At 45.5% G+C, this 12,722-nt stretch overlaps 1 long non-coding RNA gene across 1 annotated transcript; it reads left to right on the top strand.

Annotated features, from left to right (window-relative positions):
- Positions 1-242: 242 nt before the first annotated feature.
- On the top strand, positions 243-2,033 carry LOC123188479 (uncharacterized). Its single transcript, XR_006494700.1, has 4 exons — positions 243-980; positions 1,089-1,282; positions 1,370-1,455; positions 1,545-2,033. It is a non-coding gene; the product is annotated as an uncharacterized lncRNA (long non-coding RNA).
- The last annotated feature ends 10,689 nt before the right edge of the window (positions 2,034-12,722 follow it).

Raw genomic sequence — 12,722 nt, 5'->3', positions numbered from 1 at the left:
TTACTAATCAGGCCGTGCCTGGGCCAAGGAGCAGCGCCCGTGGGCCGGCACGGCACGGCCCGGCTATTAAACGTGCCATGGCGGGCCGTGCCGGGCCAGGCACGATTAGCACAGGCCGTGCCGTGCCGTGCCGGGCCGGCCCGTTTGGCCAGGTCTGGTCCTATATAGGAGGCGACGGATGCTCCCGAACTAAAAAAACAAAACAAAAAAGAAAAACCACCCACCCGTGTCGTCGCCCCCCTCACCCCCCGCGGACGATTCCCACCACCCACCCCGCGTCGCCCCCCCTCACCCCCGGCGAACTCCCCACCTCCTCCCCCAACCACCGGGGGCTGCCCGGATCCGCCACCACCATGCGGCAGCCAGCTCCTCCGCCAGGGATCCGCTGGGGACGGCGGAGGCCTGATCCCCTCCAGCCACCAACCACCTCCTGCTTTGCCATCCAATGTGGCGGCCGCCGGCGACCTTCCATCCGCACTGGCACTGCCCCCCCCCCCCCCCCCCCCCCCCCCCCGCCTGGATCCGGCCCTGCACAGCCCCCTCACCTGGATCTGACCCCCTGCGCCACCCCACGCCTAGGTCTGGCCGGCAGGTCACGCCCGCGCCTGGTTCAGGCCGCCGTGCTGCACCTACGCCTGGTTTCGGCCGCCGCGCTGCATCCCCTGACCACCTCTGCCCCGCCCCAACCTTCCCTGCGGCGTGACATTTCCTCTGCTCCGGCACGACCTTCCCTCTAGTCCGCCGCGGCCTTCCCTGAACTCCGGTGTGGCCTGCCCTCTACTCCATCGTGCCCTCCTGCTCCTCCTCCACAGCCCCATCCTCACCCTCCCTCCCCCGAACAACTTCCTCCTGCCTATTTAGTAGTGTTGTTACAATAACCAGCAGCCACTAGTCAGATCGACCCTCCAATAACCAACATATGCCTCGGCGCGTTCCTCGGCGTGCTCTTTGGGTCCGTGGAGATCGGCCTCGGAGTCACGGTAACGATCGATCGTCATTGCCTTGCTCTGAATAATTGGCTGAATCATACATGCATTATAGTTCCAGCAGTTCTCTGACTTTCTTTCATACATACATTATACTTGCAGCTTGCCATATCCTTTGCAAAGATCATCATCCAGTCACTCCGGCCTCAGGTGAAGGGTCTGGGCAGGCTACAAGGAACAAACATATTCTGCAGCGTCAGGCAGTACCCCGTAGCATGCCGGACACCGGCCGTGCAAGTCATACGCATCGATACGTCCTTCCTCTACTTCATCAATGCGACTTTCATCAAAGAGAGGTACCAACCAATGTGATCAAAGAAAGTAAACCGCTCATTGTGTAAACTTCGATGTGAGTGCTCATATAGCTAGGTGTGTTGATTCAGGATCATGGAGTGGCTAAGGGCAGAAGTGGACACATCCAATGAGAAGGTCGGGGAAAGGGTGCACTCAGTTTTCCTTGACATGTCAAGTAAGTTCCTCACAGAGAAGCTTACAATTGCTAGAATGATATTGAAAATTCCAAAACGTATCTGATTCATTCATGCTTCTGGTCTGCAGATGTGGTGAACATTGACACTTCAGAACTGGTGGGATTGGAAAAAATTCACAAGGAGATGGCGTCCCTCGGCATACAAGTGAAGTGATTTACTAACGAGCAGGCAATTGCCAAACTGCACACGTTGTGTAAAAATATTAGTGGTCAAAATATCTCACTCTTGTGTAAAAATATTATCTACAGATGGCTATTGCTAGTCTAGGATGGCAGGCAATTCAGAAGATGAAGCTGGCACACGTTGTTGACAGGATAGGAGAAGATTTGATTTTCCTGACAGTAGGTGAAGCAGTGGAAGGATGCCTAACTGCACACAAGGGCAGTGCTATCGAGTGTTGAGTGTATGCTAGTAGAAATAACACCATTTGTTGTGGATTTGTATCTAGTGAGCATGGTTTACATAGCTCCGCAAATGCTTACAAATAGTAACAGACGCAACAATGACAAAACATGTATGTGTTCTGTAGAAATCAAGCGCATTAACTAGAGTGGTATACGGTCGTGTTTTTGTGACTATACTCACTTAAAATCTATATCTATTTATTTGTGCCTACTCACTCCACCTTCCTCCTCTCTTCTCCCCACTTCCTCCTCCCATATCGTCTGATGGTCAATTTTTTTCTTCAGAAAAATTGATCCTTTTGCTCTCGGTGAACTTCAAAGCTTGGTGATTTCTTTGGGATTTGCTATACTATAATTTGACCAAAGGTTTGCATATGTTCAGATGAGAGGTTGCACACACAAAAAGGAAAAATTTGCATCTAGACATTTGACACTAGTTTTACCCTCACTTGTGTTTCTTATTTTGTTTATGTGAGAAAACAAAAATGTATTTTAGAAGTTCATTTATTATTTCCCCAAAAGTTCATATATTACTACATGTATGTATTTTGACATTTCACGACACCAGCAATAGAATTTGTGAAGAAAAAACCGTGTAGAAGTTCATCTACAAAAATTAATGAACCTCCCAACGCCGATGGGACGTGACGGAAAAAAATTCTATTAGACCAGGTCTCACGGATTAGCAGGTGAGACCCATCCTGATGGATGACACGTGTCATCCACAAATCACAAAGCATCCACCCCACCCCCCACCTGAAATCAGGGGGGGAGAGATTAAATGCTTTGTGATTTGTGAATGCCACATGTCATTCATCAGGGGCAGGTCTCACCTGATTTATATGAGACCTGGTCTCATATAATTTTTTTCCGGACGTGACTCACACCCACAACTCCGTCTACACTGCTTCTAAGAGCCCCCACCAGCGTAATGCGTGTATTAGTGCATAGTGTTGTGCATACTACGAATAGGTGTACTGTCTACGTGTATTCTTGTGTGTAATTTTATTTTCTTTTCAAAAGCATGTGAAGTTCATGTTTCAAGAAAATTCAATGTTCAGAGGTATAACATATAGAAGAATTTCATCCAAAAAAAAGAACTGACTAGGCCATTTCACCGACAACCAAAAAATGCATAAAAAGTGTCACACGAAAAATAAAAAAGTTCACAAAAATATACAATATATTAAGTTCATGTTTCAGAAATTCCGAAGTTCACGTGTAGTACATACAGAAGAAAAATCATCAAATGAAAAATAGAGACCGCCGAGGCCATTTCACTTAAAAGCAAAAAATGCATAAAAATGTCATGACAAAATTCTATAAGAAGTTCAAATTTAAAACCGAAAACAGGTCAACGTTAAAATAAATGAAGTTTCTAATATCTAAAGACAAATCTGGAAGTTAAAAAAATTTGAGCAAGAAGGTCAAAAAAAGTAGTTCAAAAATCTTTATAACGGATTTTTCCCGTTTGTAGAAAAATCAGAGAAGTTCAAATTAAAAAGAGGAGCATTTTAAAAGATTATACAAAACTGATTTCCCCCATTCTATAATAATTTTGAAGTTCAAATTAAAATAATGGCGCGGTATCATTGTTTATATAAAAAAGCATTTTCCCCGTTACTAACCAATAAAACTGAGAAGTTCAAATTAAAAAAATGGTGAAGTTCGATGTCTATAAAAAAATCAGATATTTCACATTATTAAAAAAACCAAGAATTTCAAAATTTTAAAACAAAGAAGTTTAAAAAACTCGATTTTCCTTGTTACTAAAGAATAAAACTAAGAAGTTCAAATTAAAATAATAGAGAAGTTCAAAGTTTATAAAAACCTCAGATTCTCGTTCTAAAGAATGACTAATAAGTTCAAATTAAAATAAAGGAACAACAAAAAAGTTATAAAAATGATTTTCCCCATTTAAAAAAATAGGAAGTTCAATTTTAAAAACTAGAGTAATTCAATGTACATTAAAAACATAGTTTTTCTCGTTACTGAAATATAAAACCAAGAAGTTCAATTTAAAAACAGGGAGAAGTTTGACGTTTAATTAAGAAATAAAAAAGACGGAGAAAAATAAAACCAGGAAGTCCATATTAAAAAGATGGAGAAGTTCGACGATTATAGAAAACTCGGATTTTGCTCGTTATTAAAGAATGGAAACTGAAAGTGCGTTATATCGACTAGAGGGAGGGTGAATAGGCGATTTTTATGAAAGTCTTCAAAACGTGGAAGTTATGAAGACAAACAGTAGAAATAAACCTGTTACCCTACAGCGGAAGCTAGACTACACTAGGCAAGCCATAGTCAAGTATTTAATAGAGTGAAAAGCACAATGACAAATAGCTGCAATGTAGTAAGGATCAGATAGGAAGATTTTATGAAGCCAAACAAAACAAGCAGTCACTCAGTGAAGATAAAAGATAGTGCAATCATACAATGACTTCACAAAGAGTAACAGTATGTAAAGAGAAGGAAAGGATGAAACCAGTGACTCGTTGAAGACAATGATGTGTTGGACCAGTTCCAGTTGCTGTGACAACTGTACGTCTGGTTAGGGCGGCTAGGTATTTAAACCTGAGGACACACAGTCCCGGACACCCAGTCCTGAACACGCAGCTCAGGACACCCAGTCCTCACCGTATTCCCCTTGAGCTAAGGTCACACAGACCTCGCCCAATCACTCTGGTAAGTCTTCAAGGTAGACTTCCAAACCTTCACAGACTTCGTTCACCAGCAATCCACAATGTCTCTTGGATGCTTAGAACGCGACGCCTAACCGGCTGGAGGATGCACAGTCCTCAAGTGTAATAAGTCTTCAGATCACACAGACAAGAAGACTTAAGTGATGCCTAATTCTCTTTGGCTCTGGGTGGTTAGGGCTTTGTCCTCGCAAGGAATTCTCTCTCAAAGGCTTCAAGGTGGGTTGCTCTCAAATGACAAAAGCCGTACTCTGAATCTGAGTAGCCAACCGTTTATGGTTGTAGGGGGTGGGCTATTTATAGCCACTAGGCAACCCGACCTGATTTGTCCGAAATGACCCTGGGTCACTAAGCAACTGACACGTGTTCCAACGGTCAGATTTCAAACTCACACGGCAACTTTACTTGGACTAAAAGCAAAGCTGACTTGTCCGACTCTGGACAAGATTCGCTCTCAAAGTCTTCACTCGAAGACATAGGTTTTGTTTAAGCATCACTTCAGTCATTCTGACTGGTTCTCTTGGACCCCACTTAACAGTACGGTGGTTCCTATGACTCAACACAGAAGAAAAAGAACTACGAAAGATCTAAGTCTTCGAGCTCCATAGGCTTCATGCGATGTCTTCTCTTGTCATAGTCTTCAATGTGAATATCTTCATATACCACATTTGACTTCAATGTCTTCATACATTTTTAGGGATCATCTCTGGTAGGAAAACCGAATCAATGAGGGACTTCTACCTGTGTTATCCTGCAATTCTCACAAACACATTAGTCCCTCAACTAGGTTTGTCGTCAATACTCCAAAACCAACTAGGGGTGGCACTAGATGCACTTACAATCTCCCCCTTTTTGGTGATTGATGACAAACTAGTTGAAGTTTTCAACGGGGAATATAGTCTGTGAAATTGTAAAGGATAAGGAATTGTCTTCATAAGTTGCAAGGGCTCCCCCTGAAGATGTGCATATAAGTAATTTTCTTTTGGAATGCAAATGCACATGGCAGGTTGTACTTGTGGAGATCCACTTCAACTTATGATGACAATCCACTATGCATGAGAAAGTATGTGAAGATAATGACATGCATAATGGAAAATGGACGTCTGCAGAATGATCTAAGTGCGAAATTTATCGTCGCACATGCGGAATTTATCGTCGCAACACAAGGTGGCAAATAAGTAGCAGACGACCATCGAGTTTAAGTGTTACAACTCAAAGAACCAAATGTAGCAAAACGAGAGTTGTAAGCACGAAGCAAAATATAAAATGCCCGCCCATATGGACCCGCTTGAAGACTATCAAACTCATATGCTTCTCCCCCTTTTGTCAGTAAGGACCAAAAAGGTTTGAAGATATAGAGCAATTACTCGTTCCCATGAAGAGTGGGTGAAGCAGCAGGGTCGTTGGTGGTGTTTGGCGGTGCAGAAGAGCTTGGAGCAGAGTCGAAGCATGCTGAAGGATGTGGCGGTGAAGTAGCATCGTCTTCATCCTCGATCACTCTGGCATTCACAGTTGCAGCAGAGGAAGAGAACTCAGAGTCTTCAAGGGATGGAGTTCGTGGCAGCACTGCCCTTTGAGGAGGTGTGGAGTCAAACTTGAATCGCTCAGTGAAGCCATCCTCTTGAAGATCATCTTCAGAACACATCAGCGTCAGCCCTTTCCATGTGCGGGGAGAGGTTTCATGGGCAACAAAAGCATTCTTGGTGGCAAGATTGCGAATGCGATTAACATCCACCAAGAGGCTTTGCATTTGACGCTTCAGCCAGTCATGATGCCTATCATGTTTCTGATGAAGAGCCACAAGAAGCTCTCGGTCGTTGAGAACACGAGTGTGCTTCTTGGGTCGTGGAGCAGTTGTACTGTCAGTGGCTTCGGTGAGAGCAGGATGCGGTGCACGTGTAGTGCCAGCCAAAGGATACACACGAGTTACTGCTTCGATGCCTTCAACGTTCTGAGAAAAACTTTGATGCTCTACATTCTGAAGACTTAGAGGTTCCTTGGCAGGCTCAAGATAGATGGCTTCAATAGACATATCCACATCAGGCAAAAAGATCCGATGATTGTGGGCAGAGGGCTGATATGAGATAGCGGAGTGAAGTTTGATCAGCCGCATCACCCAAGGGGTGTAGAACTTCAAACCAAACAGATCAGAGCCAGATGCAGCAAGTTGGCGAATGAAGAAATCCTGTGCATTGAAGCATTTTACATGAAGAATGTAGAAGACCAAAGTCTTCATTGCACCTTCCAGCTTGGCATGGGGAGAATGTACTTTGATTGGCCAGAGTTCACCTTATGATGTGATAAATGGTTCGTGGCAGATACTCAAGGTCTTCAACAAAGAACTCCGTGGGATAAGCAACATCTTGGGGCAATGGCTTCATCATACTGAGCATCTGACTCATATTAGGTTTAGTCTTCTGAAAGATGCTCTCAATAGCTTCACTATGAAGCTAACAGCCATGCTCGTAGAGATCGCCAGGAGTGGGCAAACCAGTGAGCTCAATGATGTCAAAGGCTTTGGCTTCGTGATGAACGTTTCCTGTCATCCACTGCAGGACCCAAGTCTTCGGATCTCTGCTATACCCGCGGATGTGAAGTGTGGCATAGAATTGGAGCAGCAACTCTTCATTCCAATGCTCTTGGTCAGTGACGAAAGGCAGCAGTCCAACCTCTTTGAAGCAATCCAGAGCTTCTTCCAGACAGGGCAGACCAGCTATTGCTTCAATGTCAAGGCGCTTGTGTGGGAAGATGCGACCTTGGTTGTAAAGAACGCATGAGTAATAGCTTCGCTGCGGATAACTCCAGAACCGATCAGATGATATTCTTTCCCTTGAGTAGGGGTTCCTGGAGTTATTGAAGAATGTGTTGTCTGCTCTGAAGCCATTGATATTGAAGGAGCCAGGTGCTGATGCAGGACCTGGGAACCTGGGCAATCTTGGGATTGGCTTCTGTACCTGAGGCCTGAGCTCAACATGATAGTCGAACTGGGGACCGGCAGCAGACACAGGAACAGAAGCAGCGGGATCAGTGGCTTCGCTGACTTCTGGTGCTTTTGTTGGTGAGGGCTCCACATTTGCTTCAGCCATGACAGCGTCAGTGGATTCAGTGGTGTTGGTGGTGGTAGCCGCAAGATTTTCAACCTCCACTTGACGAGCTGGAGGGTCGGTCACAATCACGTTCTCCTCGAGAACCGCTTCTTGGTGGGACAGGGGAGTAGCAGCTTGTGATACTTCTTCTTCATCGGCTGATGCAGTCGGAATGTCTTCAGCAGTTTTAGCTTCAGACGCAGAGACTTGAGGCCTTGGACCTTTGCGAAGCATACGCAACGCGGGCGACGCCTGTGGAGTTTGTGTTGGCTGGGCCTCAGAGTCTTCTTCCTCTTGTGGGCGATCAGCCCATGAAGCATCCTGCGCAATTGGCGTCAGTGGACGACCAATGCTGATGAGTTCGCTGTGCGTGAGCACAGGCGATGATACCTGTTGGTGCTCTAGCTGAGGAAGGGCTGCATCATCTTCAACATGGTCATGGTGACCAATGTCTTCAGCAGCGATGGGATCAGCTGCTGGAAAGTCTTCAGCTTCATGAGCCTTTGTGAAAGCAGGCTCATGGATAGTCAGTTGACGTTCTTGTGGATCGGCGTCAGGGTTAACCATGGAAATGGGTTCAACAATCAAGGGCTCTGTGGGAGCAGCCCGTTCCTTCTTGGTCTTTCTTTTCTTCTTGGCGGGGGCAGTAGCAGAGGCTTCAGGATGTTTTCTCTTCCTTGCTTCAGCCTCAACAGTCCTGGTCTTCTTCAGTTCTGAAGCGGTTGACCCAGCCTTTGGCTTCGGGCCAGTCATGCTAGTTGGGAAGACAATGGGATCTGCTTCCTGCCTTGGTGCTTCGGGTTCAGCCATAGCGGGCTTCTTCGTCTTCTTGGCAGCCATCCTGGGGTCTATGCCAGGACGCCCAAGGGCCTTGCGCTTCTCAGCCTCATTGTAGGCTTGCACACATCTGTCAGCCAGAACCTTCATGCGCTCATGAGAACCCTGAGCTTCTATACGTTTCTTGAGAAAGGCTTCCTTGAGCTCGTGCAGCATAACCTTGATGTTCTTCACGTCTTGCACGCTGAGCTCGGCCATATGCTTCTTGAACTGAGATTTCTCAAAGTCAATCTTCTGCTTCAGTTCAACAATGCGCTGGGCAATAGCTAACTCTGAAGCAATGGCGCCATGGAACACAACACTGAGGCCAATGGGTAGTTGCAGATCATCGAAGCTGATGTTTGGCGTGCCAAACCACTCATCAATGAAGTTGTGGATGATTGTTACATCAAAGAGAGGCAGATCATTGAAGATTTCTGCTTCTTCTTTGCTCTTGATGAGTTGCTCAAGAGCGTCATCTGCAAGATCTTCATCACTTGACAGATCAATGGCATCATTACGCAGAATGGCAGCAGCTGTTAGCTCTTGGCCGGTGTGTGGCAGAGGCATCTTGACCTTTTGGGGCTTGGAGATGCGTGACAAATCTTCAGACTGCACACTGTCTTCAGGAGGTGCAGTTGCCAGTGGCTTCGCCCGTGAGATTTTTGGTGAAGAGGCAGGCTTTGAAGCTTTAGGCTGCTTCAACTTCTTTGGCTTCGGCGCTGCAGGTGCTTCATCTGATTCAGCGTCAGCTGCAGGCTCATTCACGGCTGTCCCTTGAACCAAGATATGGGTGATGAGACCTTCACGGTTGTAGAAGGGACCGACGACATTGGGTTCTGCATCTTGTGTGCCATCAGCCCTTGGAGCCGAGGGACCATGGTTGAAGTCTAATCCCAAAGACTTCTTGTTCTGCTTCGCTGAGTTCTTTACAAACTGGAAGTTTCGCTTGAACAGATTGTCGTCACGACACCGTAGTAGTGACGATGGGTGTGCATCTGCAGGCTGTGGCCCACGGACCATGCAGGGATATAAGCCTTGTTCAATGGCTTCTTCTCTGGACCTGGGTTGAAGATTCTTGTATAGGATGTCTCCCCACGGTCTCTTGATGGCATTTTTCTCATCATATTCCTGGGTCACAAACCAGTATTTGAACCATTGTTCTGCCCAATATCTTCGAATCCATTGGATTCGGGTCTTGCGCTGATTGTAATCCTCTTCAGGATCTGTCTTGTAAAGCTCTGAGAGGTCATCAGGCAAATCTCTTGATGTTCCCCCATGACACTGTCTGCCACCCTTCCTTACTAATTTCTCTGTAGCCATGAACTTCAAACTGAATGGCTTCAACACATTCAAAGGCTTCAAAGGTTTTCGCTTGCTGGACAAACAGGAACTGGCTTCGGGAGAATTTATATGATGTTGTAAGAATTCTGCAAATGAATGCAGACTATGAGAACCAAGGGATTCTCCCACGGACATGTACCTGTGACAGCATTAAGGCGCGAGGGAAGGGGAAGAGGTCATATGCATTCTCAGACAATTTTGAAGATAAATCAGTTTAGAAGACATTGACCTCATCGTGCGAAGACATTCACTCATAGATAAGGAGTTGGTTCCAGATTTGTACGAATCCAGAGATCAGTACAAGTGAGGAATCTAACTACTTTGTGAAGCACAAGTGAATATACTAGGCATGTTATGAGATGTAGTATGAAAGAGATCCAACTTGTGTGAATAGAAACTGCTTGTGGTAGAAAGTGACAAAGCCATAGGATTAAAGGGGCCGTAAAAAAGAAGTTTTATTTACCACACTAAGAACTGCTAGACGGAGTGGGAGAGGAGGCCGAGCAGTTCGATCTTCCATGCCCTAACTTGGCGACGGAGGACACGTACGGCGACGGCGGAGAGGACGATGTCCGCGGTCGGCGTGAAGACGGCGTCGGAGAGGTTGCGGCAGCGAAGCGCTTCGTCGCCGGCGTCGTCGAGGGCTAGCGGTGGCGCTAGGGTTCATGCGAGAGTGGAAGAAGAGATAATGACTGTGGTGAGGCATGTATTTATAGGTAGAGGGGCGGCACTGCGTTATTACATAGGTGCCCCTGGCGATTCGCATCTGAGGGGTACGTGGCCCTCATGCAGCATATCGGAGGTTGTTCCACGTCCCACGCACGCCTGGATTGTCGGGTGGTCGTTCCCACTTCTCCGGGTTTCAGGTGAAGGAATGAGCATTGAAAACAGACTTAATGTTTGTCTTTGTATCTTCTGCTGACAAGGACGCAGAGAAGACATTCGACAGTTTCAATAGAATGCATATGATTTGGAGAGATAGAGTTTGAGATAGAAAGCACAGAGAGGTTAGGGTCCGATCACATTCACTTAGTTCAAAATATTCAACAAGAAGACATAACTATAAGTGAATGCTGTAGAGGACAGAACACTAGTATATATGTAAATAATCAACATAGTGAAGATAATCATGAAGACATGTTGAGATTGAAGCCAAACCAAATGTGAAGACATAGCAAATGTAACGCCATGAGTGAAACACTTCAAACAGAACATTTGGTGGTGGCGTTACCCACCGTATAGGAAGTATTAGACCCAGACACGGCGCACAATTATTGTGGCGCTCCGAAGTCAAATTCCACATTAATGTATTCACACTTGGAGTGTAAGTCTTCATTGATTGAAGATATACTTTACTTCGTGTGTTGCACATCTAAGTCATCAATATGCATAAGTGTTAGGATGTGTGCCTGATCACAGGACATTTGAGGATTCCAAAATATTTAGCTGACACCGTAACTTGCAAAATCTCTTCTCATCCAAGGGCTTGGTGAAGATATCTGCCAATTGCTCTCCAGTGTTGACGTGTATGATATCAATATCTTCCTTCACAACATGATCTCTGAGAAAGTGATGACAAATTTCAATGTGCTTTGTCTTCGAGTGCTGAACTGGGTTGTTGGCAATCTTGATGGCGCTTTCGTTGTCGTAGTAGAGTGGCACTTGCTTCAGATGAATGCCATAGTCCTTGAGTGTTTGCTTCATCCACAGAAGCTAAGCGCAGCAATGTATTCAGATTTAGCAGTGGAGAGAGATACACAGTTCTGCTTCTTTGAAGACCAACATACAAGTGATCGTCCCAGAAAATGACATGTGCCTGATGTAGACTTGCGATCAACTTTGTCACCAGCATAATCAGCATCCGAGAATCCAACCAGATCAAACTCTAAGCCCTTTGGATACCATAATCCTAGAGTTGGGGTGTGAGCCAAATATCGAAGAATTCTCTTCACAGCTAAGTGATGCGACTCCTTTGGTGCCGCTTGAAATCGAGCACACATGCAAACACTAAGCATAATATCTGGCCTAGATGCACATAGATAAAGCAAAGAACCAATCATGGAGCGGTATACCGTTTGATCGAACTCTTTACCATTGTTGTCAGGACCCAGATGATGCTTGGCTGGCATTGGCGTCGTGAAGCCTTTGCAGTCTTGCATACCGAACTTCTTCAGGCAATCTTTGAGATACTTCTCTTGAGATATGAAGATGCCGTTGCGTTGCTGTCGTATTTGAAGATCGAGAAAGAACTTCAGCTCTCCCATCATAGACATTTGATATTGCTCTTGTATCATATATCCAAACTCTTCACTATACTTCTGATTGGTGCAGCCGAAGATAATGTCATCCACATATATTTGGCACACAAACAGTTCACCATCATATGTCTTCGTGAAGAGAGTGGGGTCGAGGGAACCAGGTATGAAGCCTTTGCTCTTCAGGAAGTATTTGAGTGTGTCATACCAGGCCCGAGGGGCTTGTTTGAGGCCATACAGTGCCTTGTTGAGCTTGTATACCATGTCAGGATGTTTTGGATCTTCAAAGCCAGGTGGTTGTGCAACATACATTTCTTCTTCAATCTTGCCATTGAGAAAGGCGCTCTTCACATCCATTTGATAAAGAAGTATGCTGTGATGATTTGCATAGGCCAGTAGTATGTGTATGGCTTCAAGTCTAGCCACAGGAGCAAATGTTTCATCGAAGTCAATGCCTTCACTTGAGTATATCCTTGAGCAACAAGACGAGCTTTGTTTCTGACAACTTGACCATGCTCATCTTGTTTGTTGCGGTATATCCATTTTGTGTGTATTATGTTGTGCTTCCGAGGATCGGGATGCTTAACCAGTTCCCATACATTATTCAGTTCAAACTGTTGAAGCTCTTCTTGCATAGCTTG

Source organism: Triticum aestivum, chromosome 2A (genome assembly GCF_018294505.1).
Source record: "Triticum aestivum cultivar Chinese Spring chromosome 2A, IWGSC CS RefSeq v2.1, whole genome shotgun sequence".
Classification (NCBI taxonomy): Eukaryota; Viridiplantae; Streptophyta; class Magnoliopsida; order Poales; family Poaceae; genus Triticum; species Triticum aestivum.
Note: the sequence above shows the minus strand (reverse complement) of the source record. Positions and strands in the feature narration are given on the sequence as shown.